This window comes from Passer domesticus, chromosome 2 (assembly GCF_036417665.1).
Source record: "Passer domesticus isolate bPasDom1 chromosome 2, bPasDom1.hap1, whole genome shotgun sequence".
Classification (NCBI taxonomy): domain Eukaryota; kingdom Metazoa; phylum Chordata; class Aves; order Passeriformes; family Passeridae; genus Passer; species Passer domesticus.
The window spans coordinates 103,677,414-103,698,372 of record NC_087475.1 but is presented as its reverse complement, the minus strand read 5'-3'; the positions used below and the strand labels follow the sequence as shown (position 1 = coordinate 103,698,372).

At 42.4% G+C, this 20,959-nt stretch overlaps 1 long non-coding RNA gene across 17 annotated transcripts in view; it reads left to right on the top strand.

Annotated features, from left to right (window-relative positions):
• The window catches only part of LOC135294638 (uncharacterized), a 155,482-nt gene that overhangs the window by 33,900 nt on the left and 100,623 nt on the right, over positions 1–20,959 (top strand). For 2 of the 17 annotated variants that reach the window (XR_010356720.1, XR_010356722.1), the window contains 4 exons: positions 4,395–5,196; positions 11,006–11,053; positions 11,568–11,632; positions 13,293–20,068. The exons of 3 other annotated variants lie outside the window; for them this stretch is intronic. This is a non-coding gene — a long non-coding RNA (uncharacterized LOC135294638). Of the gene's footprint in view, positions 1–4,394; positions 5,197–11,005; positions 11,054–11,567; positions 11,633–13,292; positions 20,069–20,959 lie in introns of those variants that run through there. 12 more of the 17 variants (XR_010356727.1, XR_010356733.1, XR_010356718.1 and 9 more) reach the window with 9 other exon arrangements.

The following is a 20,959-nucleotide window of genomic DNA, read 5'->3' as shown; positions in this document are numbered from 1 at the left end:
AAAGGTTCCCTTAGTAACTACCAGGGAATGAGTCCTGAGTGATAGGTCCACTTTATACCAGTGGGCAGGTCATCATTTGTTGCAGTGTGGTTCTGCAGTAATTAAAGGCTACTGAATGATATTTCTTCACTGTAACTCTGAGGGGGGAGTTGTGCCTTTGTGTCCCTGTGTAGCTGCACAGTAATTACTGAGTAATGACTTATGGTGTGACGGTGTTATGCCAGGCTGCTTATTGTGTTCCCCCGCACTGGGCTGTTAATCAGAGGGTAATGTCCTAATTGTTGCTACCTCTAGCAGCAGGGTTCGGTTGTGTGCTGCTCTCCTGTTCCATGGCAATTATGGCTGGACAGCAGGGATGTGGCTGTGCTGAGATCTGCATGGACTGGATACTCTGGGTAGCTGCTGAGGCTTGGGAGGTGTTGGCCTAGCATTCAGCTGATGAGTATGCTGGAAATTGCCTGATTTGTGAGTTACATAGGATAACACCCAGCTTGGAGGTTCATGTATCTTTGTAGTGCCATGCTGTGCATTTTTTTGTTTAGTGTCATTTAGGTATTGACCAGTAACCTGGGTTAGGAAAGGGTTGTTTTGTTCATGTGCAAGATTTCCCTGAAAGGACAGTTCCTGTGTTTTGTGTTCTGTTTCACTTACACTTGCATATTTACCTGGGTAGTGGCTGTCAGGTCTGTGGCTGGCAAAGCTGTCCAGTCTGCTAAGGTGGTGTGTCCATACAATGTGACTTGAGCCCTCGTCAGGTTCTGCATGACAGTTCTGTGTCTCGTTTTTCCTGAAGGTGTCAGTTTGTCTGCTCACGCTCTGAACTGACAGCAAGCTGTGTCTCCACTCCCAGAGCTGAGCTTAGGCAGCCCTTGTAGGGTGTGTAACTTGAGGCACAGCATCACCATGGTCACAGGGGCTTTCCTTAGGGTGTGCTACTGGCAGAGGACCTTACTGTGTGGTTGTACTCAGAGATATACCCAGGTCTGGTCTAAAGCTAGCTGTAGCCTGACCATCACACTGGACAGTGGTCCTGAGCTGCTGTGGGGTGAAAGCCAGTTGAAAAAAATGGTAGGGTTTTTCAATATTTTTATGTTGGACTTTCTTGTACAATCTATGCAACAAAAGTAGAATTGGCTGAAGCGCTGAGTATGGTGTGGTGGGGAAAAAGCCTGAGTAAGCAGCAGAACCATTTGAATACAGGGGTTTTATGTTAATTTTAGTCCTGTATAAAGCAGTGTAGTGAGAACCACGCTAGTGACTTGCCCCACATCCTTGCTCATGCCAGTAAGTTCTGCCCCGTACTGCCACTGTGTTTATAGGAAAGGGCTGTTTGTGACTTTTCCTTGGAGCATCTGAGATCTGGAAATGCTTTTAAAGAAGATACCAGGCTGGGTAGTGCAGTGTGCTGTTTGTCATTGCTCTGGGGACTTGGTAAAACCAAATGAAATAAGGCCATGAGCGTCAGTGCAGATCTCTGTAATCCCTGTGACCACTGGGGTTCTTCCTCTGTGTGGGAGTATTTGAGAGGAAAAATCGGTTGCAAAGCAGCAAGGAGAGCTGATTGTCACATTCAAACCCCTTCTCTCCTCTTGGAGGCTACTGCAGTACAGCCAGATTCCCTTTTCCTCTGTGCGAATCTGGCTGTTTCTGTTTCTCAGAGTGATGGTGGCTTCTTTCTTTCTTTTATTTTCTTTTTTTTTTTTTTTAGTAAAAATTGTAACTTTTGAGTCTTTGAAATTGAAATGGATTTCAGTCTTTCTTATATTAATTATTGATAAGTGGAGCCTGAGAAATGGAGATGAAGTCGGATGTGATTAAAGACAGTCAGTTTTTAATTTTATGTCTCTCACACACTGACAGAGAAATGCTGTTTAATGGGAGTCATTTATTAAAAGGGACTTAATCACAAGTAAGCAACTAGCAAGACAGCAGAGGGAAGAGATGTGCATTGGTGCAGGAGAGCAGCCAGTTGGGTGGGGAAAGATGCTGCAGTGGATGCACTCTTCAAGCCCCAGCACGTGTGGAAAACACATGTGGAAGCCACACAAGCTGACTGCAAAGGCAAGGGAGCTGCAAATCCAGCAAAACCACGTAATGGCAAAGCTGCTAAACAGGGACTGGCTGATGACTGCTCTCATCTCAGCAACATTAAAGTGGCCTTGCTATTAACCAAGGCCCTCTGCTCTGCACCAGTGCAGTATCAGAATGATGGTTCTCCCTTCCAAAACATTTATTGGCTAATTAAAAGGCAAGACACCACATGAATAAAGAGAGACAAGGAGATTATATTTTCCTCTGGATGTGGGAGGAAAAATGTTCTCTGCCCTGTCAAGCTTGCTGAAAACTATGTAGGCAGGGTAGTGCATTTTGTATTGCCTTTGCTCTTGGTGATGTCACTGAACAACATTACTTCATGTGACCTGCACCACTGAGGCCATAGTTTACTCTTTCCTGACTGCTGTCTGGCTAGCAGGTTATAAGTAACTTGGTTTTTTTTAATATTTACTCCTCCAGCTCTGCTTTTTCTCACAGAATTGACTAAATTAGTGATCTGTAGTTTCTGTTGTAGCAATGTTGTTCAGGCTGTGAGATAGGGACATCATGTGTAGTGACCTTACCTAAAGCCATCAGCTACTGCTCTGCTGAGCTAGAGAAGCTGTGTGGTCGCACCAGGGTTCAGAAGTTTTGATAAAGAATGGATTCCTGCATTTTCATTTCAATATTACCTTACAAATAATTTTTATATTTCATGCAAATCAGAGCTTGTTTACTTTGTTTGGCATGTTCTGACCCCAGGGCTGCAGCAGTACAGGGAAGCCATGGGCAGCTCCTTTCCTGGTGAAACATAGAACACCAAGGTTTAGATGGACAGAAAGAAGTGTTGTGAAATTTTAGTGTGACTTCCTAGGTCATTTAGTGAGCTTAACATGAAGGCTAGCATTTACCATTAAGAGTTTTCTTCAGGACAGATATCTCTGTCCTGGGATGGGCTTGGACCTAGCCAGGAAGCTTGCAATGCTCAAATAAGACTGGAGCAGTTGCCTCCTCTCTTTATCAGTAGAAACCCAGCCTAAAAAGATTGGTGTGTGGATTAATGGAAGTAGGCTTGATAAAAAGCAAGGAAAGACAAGAAACAGAGTTGATGCAGTGGTGATATTCATAGACTGAAGGGATCATTGCTTCAGAGATATTTTCTTTCCTCACTAGCTGTTCTGTGTTACAATTCTTCAGGGAGGAAAATGAGAGTTTTCTGTGGAGTTGTTTATGGCCATAAAAATTTGATGTTTGAGGGCTGAGACAAATGGTGATTTTGGATAAAAGACCATCAGTTGAGTGAAAGGAACAGTGAGGACATTCTCCTCTGGCAAAAAAACTTAAGGAAGCTTACAGTTCTCAGTTTGGTGACCATCTCTCTGTTCCTGTGTGTCTCCTAAGCCCACATGGACTCCATATGTTTATCTACGCTATTATAAAAATTACGTGAGCTGCTTCAGGAGTTTTAGCCTTCATTGGCCTTTCTGTTTCTCTTGATGAGAGGCCCCTTTTGCTTCACACTTTTTTTTCCTTCTTTTTAAGAAAGAAAACTTTAGTTAGGACTGCTTTTTCAAATTGGGAAAAGAGATATAGGATCAAGTCAATTTCTACTCCATTTTAGTATCTATGATTCTCTAAGTAATGAACTTCATTCTTTCCAGGGATGTTGTAAAATCCCAGTTCCCTCCCAAACCTACCCTTCATGGTTGCCAGTGTATTTGCTCTTTCTCTTGGGAGAGATTATTGAACGACTCTTCCACAGCTGTTAGAATATAATCCACCAGATCTTTTGTGCTATTTGTGTGCCCAGGAAGCAAACGCTATGTTACTTCTCAGCAGGGTCACCATTTATATCCAAGGTAAAGGGAAGTTTCTTGCTCTGTTCTTTTCCCTTCATCATCCTTCCTCTCTCTTTGTTCCTTGATCCTGACTTAGTTGCATGTATGTTAGGAATACTGCAAAGCAGTAGGTAGGAATGATGGAAATTGTGGCACCTAATGATCAAATGCTGGGCTCTCAGAGCCATTCTTACAACCAGACTCCCAACCAGGCTGCCTGAGACCTTCATGGAAGGCTGGTCTGGCTGGAAGGGTGGAAGTTTAGCATCAGTCATGCTGTCCTTTAAATGTGATAAAGACTTCAGCCATTTCCCCAGGGCACTAATGCGAAAGATTATAAAGCTGCTCTATAATTTTTGTCTATTCAGAATTTAAGCTACCATCAATCATCTCAAGTTTTTAGTGTCAAATAAGATAATGTAGCCAACTATATTATTAGGAAGAGATGTGTTTCTGAAGCAGTGAGCTTCTGTGGGTGCATCTGAATAGCACTTAACAAGATATGCAATCTCTCATTGACAGTGCTATTAAAAGAAGCTTCAGTTTGTGGAGGCAGACTCCAACTCAAGGTATCTGTGCTGAGGGATACGACCCTCTACTACTTCAACTGCAGCCTGAATTTTAGAGGGAATAGAAGGCAGGGAGATAAACAACAAAGAATGATGGAGCATCACTCAGTCTGTGAAAATATTTTTTCCCCTGTCTCAGCATGAAATAGCTCCAGTGGCTGAAGAACCGTGGTTGGAAGGTGGTGTGGCAAGGATCTGGTTAGCTAGGCCTGATGGTCACTCCCAATGAAGCATGTCTCTGGTTTTGCTCTTTCTAACACGGCATTTTACACTGATGCAAGGTCCTGGAGTGGTGGATAGCTCTGTGCAGATAGACCAACTACTTGGGTAGCTGGAGGGCAAAACTTCTGGCCACTCCAGCATAATCCTTGATGGAAAAATTTCCTCAACTGGAAAGAAGCCAGTCAGAGCTGTCCCATCCTCGTCAAGGATCATCTAGGGAGATGTGAGGGGGAAACAAACTCACAGGAGGAGATGTGAGGATGATTGAGAAAGGGATACATAAGAAGATACAGGAGGAGGAGGCACATAGAAGAGAACATTGTCAAAGATGCATCATCTCATGGGTGGCCCACACTAGAACAGGAAATACCCAAAAGGAACTGCAGCTTGTGGACAACCTGGATAGGAGACAAGCAGGAAGGAAGGAAGGGAGAAAGAAAACAGTAAGAAATAAGAAGCTGCAGCAAGAAAGCATCATCTACCAACCCAGTCTCCTGAGCTGTCCATCATCTCGCCCAAGGGGTTTGCTGTGAGTAAGTGTAATGTGTGCCCATGATAAGGGCAGGGGAGACTGGCTGGCTTGTGTGTGGGAAGATGTGTTGTACTACAGTGGACCCCAGGGAACTGCAAAGAAAGAGGTTTACCTAAGTGTCTGTTTAATTGTTTATCATCTCTGTTACCCAGTGCCTGAAAGAGTAAATAAAAGTTTAGGTTAATTGGCAATAAATCAAATTAAGTGAAATTCCCAAAGTCAAGACTCTTTTGCCCATGACATTTTGGAACTTACTTTTGTCAAGTGTTTCTCCCCAAAGGTTATTTATTTATTACTCCCTTCACCTCATGATTTGCTTAAATTTTAATAAGCAATGAGGTAGGTTCTTCAGTTTCAGAAGGCTCTATAACACTGACTCTCTAGAAAGTTGTGGAGGTGACAAACGTGCTCTATTTTTTTTTTCTCTCAATGTTATCAAAACCAGCCTGCACAGCTAATGCTAGGAAAGAGCTGAAAAGATATTTATTTGCCTCCTTCACTTTGGTGCTTCTTTTCTAATAGAAATACTAAGTTGATTGCCTGTGAAATCTCATGGTGCCTTTGTACAATAGTGACCAGAGGACAAAAAGCAGAGCTCATTATGTCATGTACTGGCAAGTGACTTAAGGGTAGTGATTGCACTCGTTGTGCTTTATAGTATAATGAGAAGAGATACCTGTATTAATCTCTTAAGTTATAAAAATGATGCACGGGTTCTTTCATGTAATTGATATACAGCTGTCTCTGGTGAACTTCTGTCACAGGCATGGGTTTGGGGTAACAAAGAGGTGGCACAATGACATTGCCACTGGCCTCTGACCTCCATGCTCGGCTTTTCCATGTGGCATTGCTTGTCCCTGACACAAGATTTTCTATTGCATCTGAATGTGCTCAGGGCCAAGGCTGGGTTTGATATAAGGCTAAGGATGAAGGGAGGATTATACAGACAGCTGCTACTTTTAGTTCTGTTTCCTTCCAGCAGCTAGAAGCAAAGAGATATCAGTTTTATTTTTTAATTATTTTGGTTGCTCTCTGATGCTTTTGTTTTAATATTGTAAATTTCTCCTATTTAGAGCAGTTGTCCCCTCAGATTAAAACCAGTAGCCAGACTCCTGCTCTAGTGAGAGCAGGGATTGGAGGCACCATAGAAAATGCTTCCTTGTTTTGTTTTGGAGTTTTTGTTTTCTTCTAAAAAAACTCTGAATAGATGGATTAATTCCCAGCTATTATAGTAATAATGACCTCTACACAAAAAATAGAAAAAAAATGGCCATAAGGGTCTCCAGCTAGGTCATTTCGGAACCCCTGGTGCTGGAGGCCAAGAGCCTAGCCAAAAAAATCACATCTCTAAAAATAATTGGCTCCAGCAACAAAAGAAGAGAGCAGAAAGAAAGGAGAAGTCAGCAGGGTCAGATGGTGAAGTTGCAGGCATTCATATCTAAATAGTCTCCTGATGTACCATTTTGTTCCTAATGACACAGGATTAGGAGAGGAACATTATTGAGGTTTTATCGAACGTGTAAGTGAACAACACAGCCCAACCCCATCCTGTTCCTTCCTTCTTCAACCTATATTGTAAAGGACTTGAAGGATTTGGGAAACCGGATTTAGCAGCTGAAACTAATTTGCTCCCTCCCTTCATCCTCCATCCCCTTTCCCATTGCCCCCTCCATCTCCTATTTCTGTTTCATTCAGTAATTAACCTTTTGAATAATCTCCTGTGCAGAGCTGGCTAAGCTGCTCTTCTATTTTCCTATTGTTGAATGTCCTTAAGACAGAAGCTGGACCAAGTGTTTTGCTTGACTGATGAGTAGAGCTATCTGGAAGGCAGGAAAATTTAGCAGGAGCAAGAGGTGGTGGGAGGAAGGGAGGGTTAGGTGTCCTGTGATAAGGGGGAGACACTTGAAAAAGTTGTGCTGTGGGGTTTTTGTTCAGTATACCCAGTGTTGCTCTTCATAAGTGGTTGAACTGAGATTTCATGCAATGAGGGCCAAATGTGCTGTAACCTGACTGAAGCAGGTAGGAGCTTGACTAGTGCAAGCAGGGAAAGGATTTATTCCCATCATTTCTTTTCCCTGCAAGGAGGAACTGGTGTTTTTCCATCTCCGTTCACGTTTTCTTCTCTACTGTGTTATTAAAATGTATTCTCATCCCTCTATTTAAGTTTTCTGGGAGCAGACTGATTTTATACTAATTTGTTCATTATTCTCAGTTGTTAGATATTTTGTGCAATTGAATTTTAGCCTCTGGTTTATTTGAGAATGTTTTTTAACTGAGTATCTACTCCTAATTTCCCATGCCATTTGATGGATCAGTGGTGCTGTATGACATTATTCCTATTCCTGTATCAGTGAATCTCAACACACTACAGGTTTCATCCTTTTGCCTATTCACAAATTGTCTATGAATATTTATCTGTAAGTATTCAATGACTCTGGTATGGATTGCACACTGAGGTCTGTTCCAGATATCTGCAAGACCATTTCTGGAGAGAATGTGTGCATTGAGATATGACTGGGTTTAGGGTGTTCACAAGCTTTTCAGTGTTATCTGCTTTTCCATCTCTAAATAGCCATCTCTATCCTTTCTGTCTTTGCATACAATTTTCTTCTGTCTTGCATACACTTAACCAAAAATAAATGATCCTAAGCCTGTTCTTTTGAAAGGAACCACCTAATCTTGCTCCTTCTTATTGAGACACTTATTTTTTTCTCTCCACTAAATGAGTTTCATCACATTGAGGTGCATGGTGCTGACTGGTTAAAGGGCACGCTGTAAAATGAAGTTGTGCTCCTGACTAACGGAGCAAGCACAAAGCGTACAAGAGTTCTGGGTGAATATTATTTGTGAACAATCACCTTGTTGTCCGCACTAGTGGCAATTGCATCCATACAGCTGGAACTGTAGGCAAGACAGCTGAGCTGGTACGTTGTGGTGCAGTTCCTGTGCAAGTGAACGGGGACTTCTGTAGGCAGGAGCAGGAGGGCCCATGTTGACAAGCTGCTTGCTCAGATGTTTGTAAGCTGAGTCAGTAATTTGCAAGCAAGGGTCAAGGCTTGATAATGTAGGTTCATATATCCCCCAAAAGTGATTTTTCCTTCTTGAGTAGCCTCTTCACTGTAATGTTGCTCCTTTCTACTCTGAGCTATTAACATCAATAGTCTTTAGATCAGGTCCCCTGTAAGTAAGGCTTTTTAAGCAAAATAAATTTATTATGAGTGCTTCCTCATATTGTGAGTTTTATTGTCTACATTCTGTTTGGAAATCGCAGTGAAGCAATGATACTGTGTGAAATACTCATCCTTACAGAGCTGTGTTACCATTTGTAGACTTTCTGCACAGCAGCTGCAACTCCTGCTTGGCATTGGCTCTTTCTGGCACACAGGCATGGTTGTCTGAAGGACAGCAGTGTCATTTTATTGAATGGGAGACTAGGCTTGGGGAAGGAGTCAAATTCACCACATGAAAATTAAAAAGTGGGTTGCAGTGTCAAGATGGGAGAAAGCCTGTGTGGGGAGCTCAATTAATAGGAGATTTTCAGCTGTGTTTGGTGCTTGTAGCTTCACCATCAAGTTTCCCCATTTTCTGGTGAAAACTCAAGAAAAAATAATGAATGCACCCTAGTTCCTTCAAACAAAGCAGTCCTTGGTTTTCTGTATGTACCTAGCACCATGGATCTGTGTCTCATAACAGCAATTCCTATGTAGCACAAAAAACTGTATGGATAATAAGGTTGAGGTGGTGATAGGTGTTGCCAGTGGCGACCACAGGACATTTAAACATGCTGAAACCAAAAGCCTCAGTCAGATGGCTATGGCAAGTTCTGGGGTGTATGTCTCTGTTCCCAGAGACAAGGAAGCCCAAGTAACAACTGAGAGACCAGCTAGGATCCAGCAGCCCTTTTTGACTAGGTGAGGGCATTGCCAGGGTAACTGCAGCAGGTTTAAGCAGTTTTGGGGAAGCGTGAGTGCCCAGGAGCATAGGGAGCAGTGGGACACCTCAGCAGGGCATGGCAGCGTGTGCAACACAAGTACAAGTGTGCAGGGAGAGCGCAGGAAGGGCTCCTGCCCACAGCAGGGCCAACACGGAGCAGGACCATAAAGTGGCAGACTGGGAATAGCAGTTAATGCTGAGGGGAAAGAAGAGGCCCCTTCTCCTCAGTGTTAGTAGTCTGAGCTCCCAACACTATGGTTCCTAGGTGCTGTAGAACTCATTCCCAGTGTCTGTGGAAGCTGCTGCACTAGTGATGTCAGAGGCTTCCACCCAAACAGGCCTCACAAGAGTACATGTAGCTCAGCAGACCCTGGTTGTACAGTGCCCGGTGTCCGTCTGGAAAGCTGGGGCTGAGAGTCATCTCCTCTGCAGAAGATTTGTCATTGTCAAGGAGCTGTGTGACCAGGTCAAGGAGATACACAAGGAAATAAGTCGGTTGCTTAGAATTTTGGCAATAAAGAAATAGAGAGGATAATCTCAGACTTTATAGATGCAGGAGATGCAGGTGGGCTCTGCACTGCATCTCACAACAAGACAGAAGTCCGAGAGGAAAACTGGATAACAGTCACTCTCCATAGAACTCCTGTTCCTCCTGATGGCTTGACATTAAAAATAGGTTTAGTGCCCTGCAAGCTGAGAAGGAGATGGGTAAGGCTTTGAGTGAAGCAACTGAGTCCCCCAGACCTGAGCCACACAGGATTGCCTGGGTGAAGTGGCGAGCAGTTGAAGTGGGTGACTCCCTACTCCAGGGGAGAGACACATCCATTTGCCACTCTGACCTGCTATCCAGAGAAGTTTGTTGCCTGCCTTGGGCTCAAATCAGGGATTTCATGGAAAGGTTGTCAAGGCTTGTTAAGACATGTGACTGTTACTCCCTTTTGGTCTTTCACATGGGCAATAATAATAATACCAAGGGTAAATTGGTAATCAGATTCTTGATTTCAGAGTTCTGTGGATGTGTGTCAAGGATCTGGGTGCACAGGTGGCTTTCTCCTCAATATTGCCAGTCAGGGTAAATAGTGAGAGAAGAAGTGAATGGGACAACAGCAATGGGCAGAAACTGGAGCACAGGAAATTCTGCCTGAACCTGAAAGATCTGTGCAGGTGACTAAGCACTGGAACAGGTTGCCCAGATAGACTGTGGAGTCTGGAATATCTCACTGGAGATATTCCGGAAACATCTGGGTACAGTCCTCTGCAATGTGTTCTTGGATGACCCTGCTTGATTTGGGAGGTTGGACCAGATAACCCAGTGTGGCCCCATCCAACCTTAGCAATTCTGTGACTTTGTAAAGTGAAATATCTTGGAAAACTTAAACTATTTTGTTTTTCTGCATGCAAAATAACCCTGGGAAATAAACCCCCTTCACATTTTAGAGCCAATTCAGAACTAATCTATTATATTTATTTTTTGATTGTTCCCCTGTGATATCTAACACAAGTACTCTATGTAGTCCATAAGACTTGTCTGATGCTCTCTCACCCAAGTAGGAGAGTAACATTTTTTTCCTGCTCCCCAGGTGATCATTTTCTGATATGCTCTTGAATGAGAATGTAAGTTCCTCGGGGTAGGAAATTATACTTTTGTTTTGAGCCTACCTGTAAGCATGATTAAAATTGCCATTTTTTCTAGCATTACCTGGTAAGTTGGTCCTCTCTAATTCATAGAGCCATCCATGCAAGGAACTTGATCTGCTTTTCCTGTTACTTTGTCAAGACTTTTGTGATATTTCTGAGCTCAAATTGTTGGAAGACCTTCTGTCCTTGCTTTTGCTCAGCCGATAATTTTGCTTCTCTTTTTTTTTTTTTCTTCATAGGTAAGTCTTTGGGCTTTCTAATCCTCCCTGATTGTCTTTAAAGTAATGGTAAGTTATTTAACTTGGGATCTTTTTGCAGTAACATTGATGTGTAATCTGTATTGGCAACAAAACTGCCATGTCGTGTACTTGCATGTGCTAAAGTTGGGAGGGGAAAAGCGAGATGAGTAGACATGCACAGCTTGTTCTGAATCATAGTAACTGTTAAACATCTTGATGCCGTTGAGCATAGCTGTGATAAATACCAGTATCTCACTGTAATTAGCATCCATCAAGTTATGCCCAAGTATCAGAACATCCTGTCACCCAAATGATATTGGCTACTGCTTCTATGACTACCAGAGAAGGCAGCAAGCAATATGCGTGCTGGAGCTGAAGGAGTGGTTATTTGTCTGGGAGGATTGTATTAATAAGATACCGGCGCAGCAGTGCTTTTTGTTATGATTTTGGTAGAATGTATATGTTGTGAAACATCCAGAAACTGTTGTTGGGTGGCAAGGAAAATTATATGTTCATATAGGATAGGCTATTAGTGAAGTCACTGGGATTTTTTGTTCATCAGAACCTTAATATGTTCCACATGGCAGCTTTCCTTTACTGTGACAGCTGAGTTCAGCTGAAGATCTGGTAAGTCAGAATAAAATTACAAGACCAGCATTCAATGTGGACTGGATGGCAAGTATGCACCATGCTAAGGTCAGCATACTGACCCCAAATGGGAGATGGAAGGCAGGGCACAGGTATTTCAGCTGCTGTTGAGATATGAGGTATGAGATGGGTTAAGCAAGCTTTTTCTTTAGAAGAAACTTTTGATCTGTGTCTGGAGCCCTGTTCAGACTTAAATAACCAGTGTGGGGCATTTTCAGAAATTCTTGCTGCTTTTGGGATAAAATTCTTTGTTTTACAAGTGAACATCATAGACTGCCTCTCAATGTCTGCCCTATGTGATAAAATGTACAAATGAAATATGTAAAAAATGTTAGTGATATACTCAGATTAAATAAAAAAGTTAAGTTTGCAGAATTAGCAATTTACTGTTCACATCAACCGCTCTACTGGAAATTGTCCCTCACCAACAATTTCACTTGCATCAGTTGAAGTGTCTGGTTTCTGATCAGATATTCAAATTACTAACTTACCTCTGAAGATTGGTTATCTGGTATGTTGGCAATGATAAGATGTTTGTAAACCAGGCATGATCTGACAACATGAGTATGGCCTAAAAATAATTTTTCAAAAAGCCTTATTGCAATTGAAAACCCCCTTTTATTCAAGTAGGTATCTCATTTAGTGTTTGAAGAGACTAGGTGGGAATTGTGTTATTCAGATCCTGTATAAAAATATGTTGTGGCTTGGGTTTTTCATAAAGCATGTAATTCATATGTTAGGTGTGGTGCTGAAGTCAAGAGCAAATCTTTCTCTTTTTTTTAATTGATATCTTTGTACATTGTTACATGGTCCATGATCCTCATGCCTAGAGAAAGGAGTAGATAAAACTCAAAGTTTGTCATCTGTCCTAGAATTTCAAGCTTCATTAGAATCAAAAGGTTAGAAACACTGTTTCCAGTATGGCATAGGACAAAACTGTGTTGTGTGACAGTGAAGGGGAAGCAAGTCAAAGTTCCAAAAATGGCACTGAAGACTAGGGACAAACCTCCTTAAAAGCACCTCAGCTGCTCAGGAGCTTATCTTCCTGAAAATCAAAGGACTCAGGGATCCAAGTTCTTTTTTTGATAATAGGTCTTGGTTTTTTGAAAGCTACTTTTGAAAACATACCCTACACATTTAAAACAGGCCATTCTGGACCATATTGAACAGACTTATAAACAGAGCTGTGTTTGTTCTTGAGGGTACTGTGGTTTGTTAGTATTTGTACATAACCATAAATCAAAGGAAAAACTCTGAGACACTGGTATGGGGTAACTTTTACACATAAGTGTGTGGGGTAGTTCTAACACAACATAGGATACATGGAAACCTCTGAATTATCTGATTCAGCTTTTGTTAAACATTCCTTCATAAATTTGCAGTGTGATTGGGGTGGCTTTCTCCTAATAGTGAAGTTGGTGATCCCTGTCTCATTTCACTTCTCTAAAGTTTTAAAAGCCTCTCTTTAATTTCCAGTCTCAGTGTGTTCATGGCCAGTTAACATCCATATGTTCTTATGTCAACATGATCTCTTAGTTTAAAGAGCTCTTTTTCCTCCCTGGTGCTTAACCATCTGATGAATTTATAGTTTCTAATTGCATACCCCTCCACTCTCCTACTACCTTCCCCCCCTCCCCAGCTTCCTGCATGTTCACAGAGGGAACAGGGAAGGGACTCCAAGAGATCAGCTGAGCAACACTGTCTTGACGAGGTCTGAGGCAGCCGTGACGCAGCTGAACAAATCTTCACCTCAAGCAGCCTGCTGTATCAAGTTTATATGGGAGAACTGGGCTATAAAAACTGCAACTCCGTGCTGCTACAACAGTGCTAAAGTGGCCAGATGGATGTCAACCTAGCAATATCAGGGCTCCCAAATCTGTGCAGTGACATCTGATGGCATATTTAGTGCTGGTGCTCAGATGGACTTTGCTGCAATGTTTCTTGAACACAGCTGCTAGTCTGTGAGTTTTCTTTATTAATGAATCACAAAGAGGCACTGGGACTGGATGTATAGTTATAAGTGATTGCTCTGCAAATGTATTTTTTCCTCTTTGGCTTCTAAATTACCTGCTTAGTATTTTAGGGTTTGCAAGTTGATGGAAGGGCTGTGCCTAAGGGCCATTTGAGCTTCTGGAAATCTCCCCCATAAAGAAGTTCTCTGTGAACCTTTTAGGGGTGAGTTTTGTTTGGGGGGTTCTGTGGATGTCTGTCCAGAGGCTGTCAGTCGCTTTATGACCATATGTTGGCATCTGATGTGAAGATGGATTCCAAAAAATATGCAAAGCGTGGTACCTGCTTGTACCTTTAAAGAGCTCATGAATCTTGAGCATCCGTGCTCGGGTTTATTTTATATCTTAGAATGAAGTTTTCTAAGCAGGTGTTATGCAAGGCCTGAGGTAGGGTATGAGTTTCACTGAATTTCATGTGTCTTAGGCACTTCTGAAAATATCACTGGGTTTTGCATAGTTCCTTTTATTTCTAAGGCTCAAGGCAACTATTTCCTAACCAACCATCAACATCAGCAAATGCTCCTGTAATTGTACTTTTGTTTATTGCTTTATTTGCAGACAATTTTACTAATTATTTTTAATATAGCTTTTATTTCTTTTTAAAGTTTACATATGATAATAGTATTCAAACATAGCATTAGTATCCATCCATTCTATTTCTTATACTCTTTTCTGTGAAAGTTGTGTGAACCTATAGAAAAGCAACTGCACAAGCAGAAAAATTAATTTCAGCACATGGATTCAGAAAAAAACACCTATGTTCTTTCTGAAAATTTGTGGAGTGATAGAGTCCTAAAAACAAGTGTCACGGTGTGAGGTAGTAATCAAAAACCTGCTCTGCAGGATGAATTACACCTCAGAGTTTTCCTTATGTGAGACCATGGGATGCGTGCTGGGTAATTTCCTTATGGGTGGAAGTAAAGATGTGTGTTAGGTGTTCCAGTATTAGGATATCTCTGGGGTGAGTTGCTGAATATCCCTGGTCCTTCACTCTTGGATCATCCCTGTTGCTGGTAAGTGTGAATCAGGCAATTGGTTCTGAGTGTATGATATAAATTTTCTGAGATTAATCTGCAGAGTCTCTTGCCAAGCATCTAGTGCCTGCTAAGCTGTTTCCTGCAGAAGCCAGGTGGGCACTTGGCAAGAGCTGTGCATTAACAGCAGGAAGTGCCAGTTCAGATTGGATCATGTGCAACCCACCAACCACCCCAGTCCTGACAGTGCTGTTTGTATAGAGATGCTGTTCCACCACCACAGGGGCCTGGGGACTCTGGCACATCCCATTGCCACTTGAGGACACAGACTCTGGTGTTTTGGCAGCTGCATACAGTAGTGAGTAAGAAAACACAGGCAGTGTCACTGTGGTGTCTGAGGGTTCATCCGGGAGCTAATGCTTTGCCCAGAAAGTAAGGAATAAGTTTTTGTTGACATTTCTACATCATCCACTCAGTTGAAGTACAGGAAAGTGAAGTTGCATGTATTTGGGATGACACCATTACATGCATGGAATTAGGATCCGTTTTCCCATTTATCTCCAACTTATGCCTCACAGTCCAAGTTGTGCATGGTCTTTAATGATTCTCAGCTTCACATTTCTAAGATCTCACCTAAGTGTGCCTTGGAGGATGTACTAAACTCTGACTCACAATCAAGGCAAATTTCAGCATCCTAGAAAGCTTGGGCCACGACTCCAAACATGGCACTGGCTACACAAAAAAAGCTGTGTTCAGGATGCACCTCTGAGTGTCTCTTTGCAGTAAGTGACCATGGGCACAGCAAGTTATTTTAAGGCTTTGAGTGGCTGCTGTTCCTGCTGTTCCTTAGAACCTGGCATCAGCCAAGTAATGCTGTAGCTGTGGGTTGGAGGGCTCCTACAGAGACCACATATCAGAGGAAAAGGAGAGAGAGAGATCAGCATCTAGCTTTTTATGATGTGCTTCATTCTTGTGTCGTGTCATTCCTGCTTTCTCCTCTTGCCTGTTTTTTGCTTTCTCTTTCACAGCTCTAATGTCTGTTTGTTAAAATAATCTTTTTTTCTCTGCATGAGCTTCTGTCATTAGATGAAAGGTCATGGATATAATATGAATCTGGAACAATAAACACAGAGCAAAATGGATTGAAATATACAGAGCAAAGGGTTACCAATTAAAAAACACTTTGCCAAGCTTGCACTGAACAGACAGCCATGCAGCCTCTAATTTCTCTTTGTTTATAATTAGCTGCCATTGAAACTTAATTACTTTCAGGACTGAAATAAGTGAAAATTAAAATAAAAAAGGGAATTAATCTTTTACTGAAAGGTATCTGCATAGCATCCGTTCCATGGGCACAGAAGACAAATTCAGGTTCTTCATATCTGGAAATCAGAGATGGAAAAGCGGTATGTGAGTAAATCTGTTATCTTGGATGTGTTCTTGAGTTGCTTTGAAAGCTCTGCCTCTGAAGTCTATATTCCAAAGGTATATGGATATTCTTTTCCAGCTGAGGTTCCTGATGTGCCAGTATGATGTGAAGGATAGGTACTGCAGAAAGCCAGAAGCTCTGCTCCCCATTCAAGAGCATCTCCACACGTCCCCTTCCAGCAGGCCATTCCCACATAGTTCAGAGAACCTTCCTTCAGGGATTCATCAGTCCTGAGTGCCTTAAATGATGGTGGTCTAATGACTTCTCTTTTCCTATCCAGCTAGCTGAATTTTAAAATTAGTTATTTGGGACTATGTTTCCTGAATTAATTATTTTCACCTCTTTTAGCCTGCTCACGAGAGAGACATGAGTTGTTACAGTGCACGAGTTTCGGATATCTACATATAAGGGTTTCCCACAACCATCCATTTTGCTGGGATTTCTATTCCAGTTAGAGCACACATCAATCACAAATGTATTGTTTTGGGCAGTTGGATGTTTCTATATGCAAGTGACAGTATAGTTAACTCTTCTAAAATTCAGTCCTCTTGTACTTAAGAATATGGATAAGCCATAATTCTGGTGGGGGGTTGGGAAAACCATCAAAGAACTAAAGGCTGGGATTTCTAGTGCTGGTTGTTATTGATGCCCCTGTTTTTAGAGCCCCACACTTGAAAGTTAAGAAAGCAGTGTTTCCTCTTGGCAATTCTTGCTGTGCTTTCAATGGATAAAACTTTCAGTGTGTTTTCAAGTTGGGCATCTGGAAAAGCATGCATGCTTTCAAGTTTTCAAGACTTGAATCAGTCTCCACAAGGGACTGTGTGCATCTCCTTTGAGATAAGCTGCAAGAATCTTGGAGAGGGAGAAATGGCTTCTACACAGGTAGCAAATTAAACTTCCAATGCAAAGAAGGCAGGCATAAGTCTCTCATTCCTCATATTCACCCAAGATCCATGAATCAAGCAAATAGATATTTTCATCTGTCACATGATTATTAATTATATCAGTAGACTACCCTCCATGGCAGTGGAAGTCTTTGTATATTTAAGAGAACATGACAGGTTGTGTTAATTCCAGGCAAAAATCATGTTCCCACTCCTTCAGCATGAGGAATAACCTTCAAAATGCAAACGAGTTTTGTTCTTCAAAAAGCACAAGATCTTAATGGTGATTTTTGAGATAAAGGGAAGCCCTTTTGAATCTAACTGGTATATGAGGACTGTTTCTACAGCATTACATTTAGGACTTCCCTTCTTTTTTTGGCACCATAGTATGGAAATTCTCATAAGAAAGAAGATTTGAGTCTGATTTTTAAGTAGAAAATGGAGAAATGCTTTAATAGGGCAAATGCTTTAATAGGGCAGAGGAGCAATAGAGGAAAATTTAGGAAAAATGCAGTAGGCTTGTTATATAACTGTATATAATATCCCAACTGTTGGTAACTTTTACCACCACCCAAAGCTGAAACCAAGACCTACAAAGCAGACTTGTGGGAAACAATAGCTAGTGACAGGAATATAGGTAATGGGTTCAAGGAAGGAGCTGCTCCGTAGAGAAATAGACACTGGTAGCTTGTGATATTTTTGTCTGGGGAAAGAAGCGGGGTTTGTAGTCCTAGTAACTAGCTACTGTTTTTGTTTTCTTGGTATGGCTTTGTAGGAGAAGAATGTGCAAGCATCTGGACCACCTATCCATCCTCTGACCTCTACTGCCAGTGTTATTAACTACTGTTATACAAAAGTGTAATGACATATAGGTTCATTCTCCCTGGTTACAGTTCTGGCACTACTTCTACAAAGTTTTGGATGGGTCCATTAGACCTCCTTGTAGGCTGCTTCCAGCTTTTTTTTCTAGACAGAGAGCTAAGTGAGATATCCTTAATTCTTCCCAACAATAGAAAAAGGGCAGCCTGCCATTTGAGGAGCCAGGCTTCCTTTGAGCCAGAGAAGCATGGGCATTCCTATGCCAGATGAGTAGGGTTCTTGGGGAAGGTGGCTGGGGGAAGCTTTTGGAGGGCCAGGAGGGAAGTACAGCAATTTCATTTCACTTGGAGTCACCATGGCAGCAAATTACTTCTCCTTCCTTCCTCCACCTTCTTTAAAAAGAAAATGGGGAGTAACAATGGCAAGCATGGCCTTCAGCTAGAGTGAGCAGTAGAAACTCATTTACAGCTGAAAAATATATAGAAAAGAAGTCAGGAAACCATGGAATGATTTGTAAAAGGAGCATGGTTTTCTTGTTTGCTGCTCCATTCACTGTCTTCTCTGTTAATCTCTGAGAAGAGAGACAGGCCATTTTCTGAGCCAAGAACAATTTACCTGTGTGCTGGCACACAGTTAAGAGCAATTTAGAAAACAACAAAAAAAATCACATTCCAAATTAACATTTAGCTGGTGACATTAAGGGAATTCTTTTTTTCTCTTTTCCCCTCCCATTCAGAAGTTAAAAAGCAGGATCCTTCTTGCTCCCTGAACGGATCAGAGGAGCATGCTGCTTACAGAGATGGGGTGTGAGGTGCCCTGAAGGAATGAAGAAGCTGACCCTTGCAAGGCATTTATGGGTGCAGAGTCCCATGGGTGCATGTTTGGCACATGTTGCTAGCATAGACAATCTGGCCCTCTGGGCATGTTGGCACTTCAGGTATCCCAGTACAGGCGCTTCTGTGGGGAGATGCAGCTGCACATGTGAAAATTGTGGGGTGTGTTTGAACTCACCTCTGACATCTTGATCCTCGTGCATTTCCATTCAGGTGCAGGCATTACTCTGAAATGTTGAGAATCCCCCATACTGGAGTTTTTGCACCAGTGCTGACATTGTGACTCTGATGTTTCAGCATCCTTTCACATTATTGTAGTATAGATATTACTAAGAAATTAGTGCCACTAACGCTAGGACTTATACTTTTTAAGCCATGAGTTTTTGCCAGCAAGATTGTTAGCTGTTTTAGAGAGAAGGAGGATTATAACCAGAATTCCTCCTTGATATGGAGAAAGAGTCTTGGATCAGTAGGTGAGAAAGCTGTTCCTCCCTTCCCATCCACCTCTGGTACCCCCATAAGTAAAGCAGTGTCCAAGGAATCATGTGAGCATATAATTTCCAGCTGCTGATGCATTCACCTTTCCTCTGGCCTCTCTTCAGCAATTCCATAAAGCATGTATGGCTGCAAGCTGGACTGGAGATAACAGATTCTCCTAATTCTTCAAATTACTTTTCAATATGACACTGCCAGGAGGTAGAAAACTCATCTCCTAAATCTCACAACCTTATGGGGAGCTGAAGCTACATGGGAGTCTCCCAATCCAATGACCAAAGCACATCTTTGAAGCTCTTCTTGGGACAGGATTGGGCCTGCTGCCAGGTCCAGTATCCATTTGGCCTATGTGGCCATGATGTGACACAACATGTGTCCCAGCCTCTGCAGAGAAGTTTGGTGTGATGGTCTCAGGAGTCATAAACTGGCTGCCTTGAAAGAATGGTATGGCCTCTGCCACCAGTGCTTTCTTGCTTTACTGAACAACAAGAAATGTCTTGCCAACATATCAGCATCTGGTAGGAATGCTTGGAGCAAGTCAGGATAACCTTACTTGTCTCTGTCGGTGGAGAAAGCATATGCCCTGCAATAGCCCATGCACCACCTTCTCCCTGGGTAAGAAGGGTATCCCCTTCTGCCTGCCAGCTCTGAACTCCCTCAAACCCACATCAAGGTCAATACCTGACATGAGCCAACCAGTGACATAGAGCCTGGTGAAGCTGGGAGAAAGGGAAAAAGCCAAGCTGTTTAGATGGAATGGAGTATGGTCTCTTCATGGGGCTGGGACAGTCTCACCTCCACCCAAGGGGATGCTTGTGCAAAAGTGTTAGGAGCTAGGCATGAGAGTCATCCTAAATCTGTTCAGCTGTGCTCACCACAACACCAGGGACCAGGAAAGCTGACCAGATGGTTCTCTCTTTTCTTACAGGCCTGAAGGGCTTGTAGGCATGTGGGTGGCAGCATTCTTTTTGTGCCCTGGAAGGGGATTTGACTTTTTGTATTTTTTTTTTTTTTACTCGTGCAGATCTGGTGTCATCACTCAGGCAACCTTTTATTTGATAGAAATGTTGGGCCAGTGTCATGGCTCATACCCTGTACACCAGAGAAAGATTTTAGGAGAGCCAAAAGACCAGCTAGATTGTAAAGGTGTGGAGAGAGTGTTGGGAAGAACAAAGGTAAGATAGGTTGTTACACAAAGAGAAAACTTGATGGAAGAGAATTGTTTTGAGCTCCTAATATGGAATGGGTCAGCATGTTATCAGCTGGGAGAAGATATAATTTTCAAGGAATCCCTCTCTCATTTCTCTCCTGTGTGATACAGAGAGGTGGCAGCAGTGGTTCCCACTTAGAACATCTATCTAGAGGCAGTGTCCTTGGCTTACCCTTATCTGTTCATGTGGATGCAGCCCAGCTGCACTTTTGCTGAAAAGGATGCTGTGGGCCAGGTAGAAATGCCTTGTGCGTGGCCAGCTGGACCATCCCAGTCTCATACATGCCTGCCCTGCTCAACAGTGACCCTGTTGACCTAGATTATTAGAAAGTGGATTCTTCACCTGTTCATTTGCTGCAGATAAAACCCTCCTGTATGGACATATACTCATCTTTCAGCCCCCGCCTTCCTGCAGAACATCACTTTAAACATGTGAATGGCTCTAGAAGTAATCTTCCTGCTAACTGTGTTTAGTGCATATTCCCTCTCATCCTACTCCTTCCTTTTCTGTTAGACAGCACCTATCCCCACTTCCCCAGGGCAGTCCACCCCATCATCTATTCTGCCGCTGTACATGCCATGTCTTCTTTTTTTTTAAATTTAATTTAATAAAATGAGTGTGTGGGTTGATTTGCATATTCATGGATCACTTG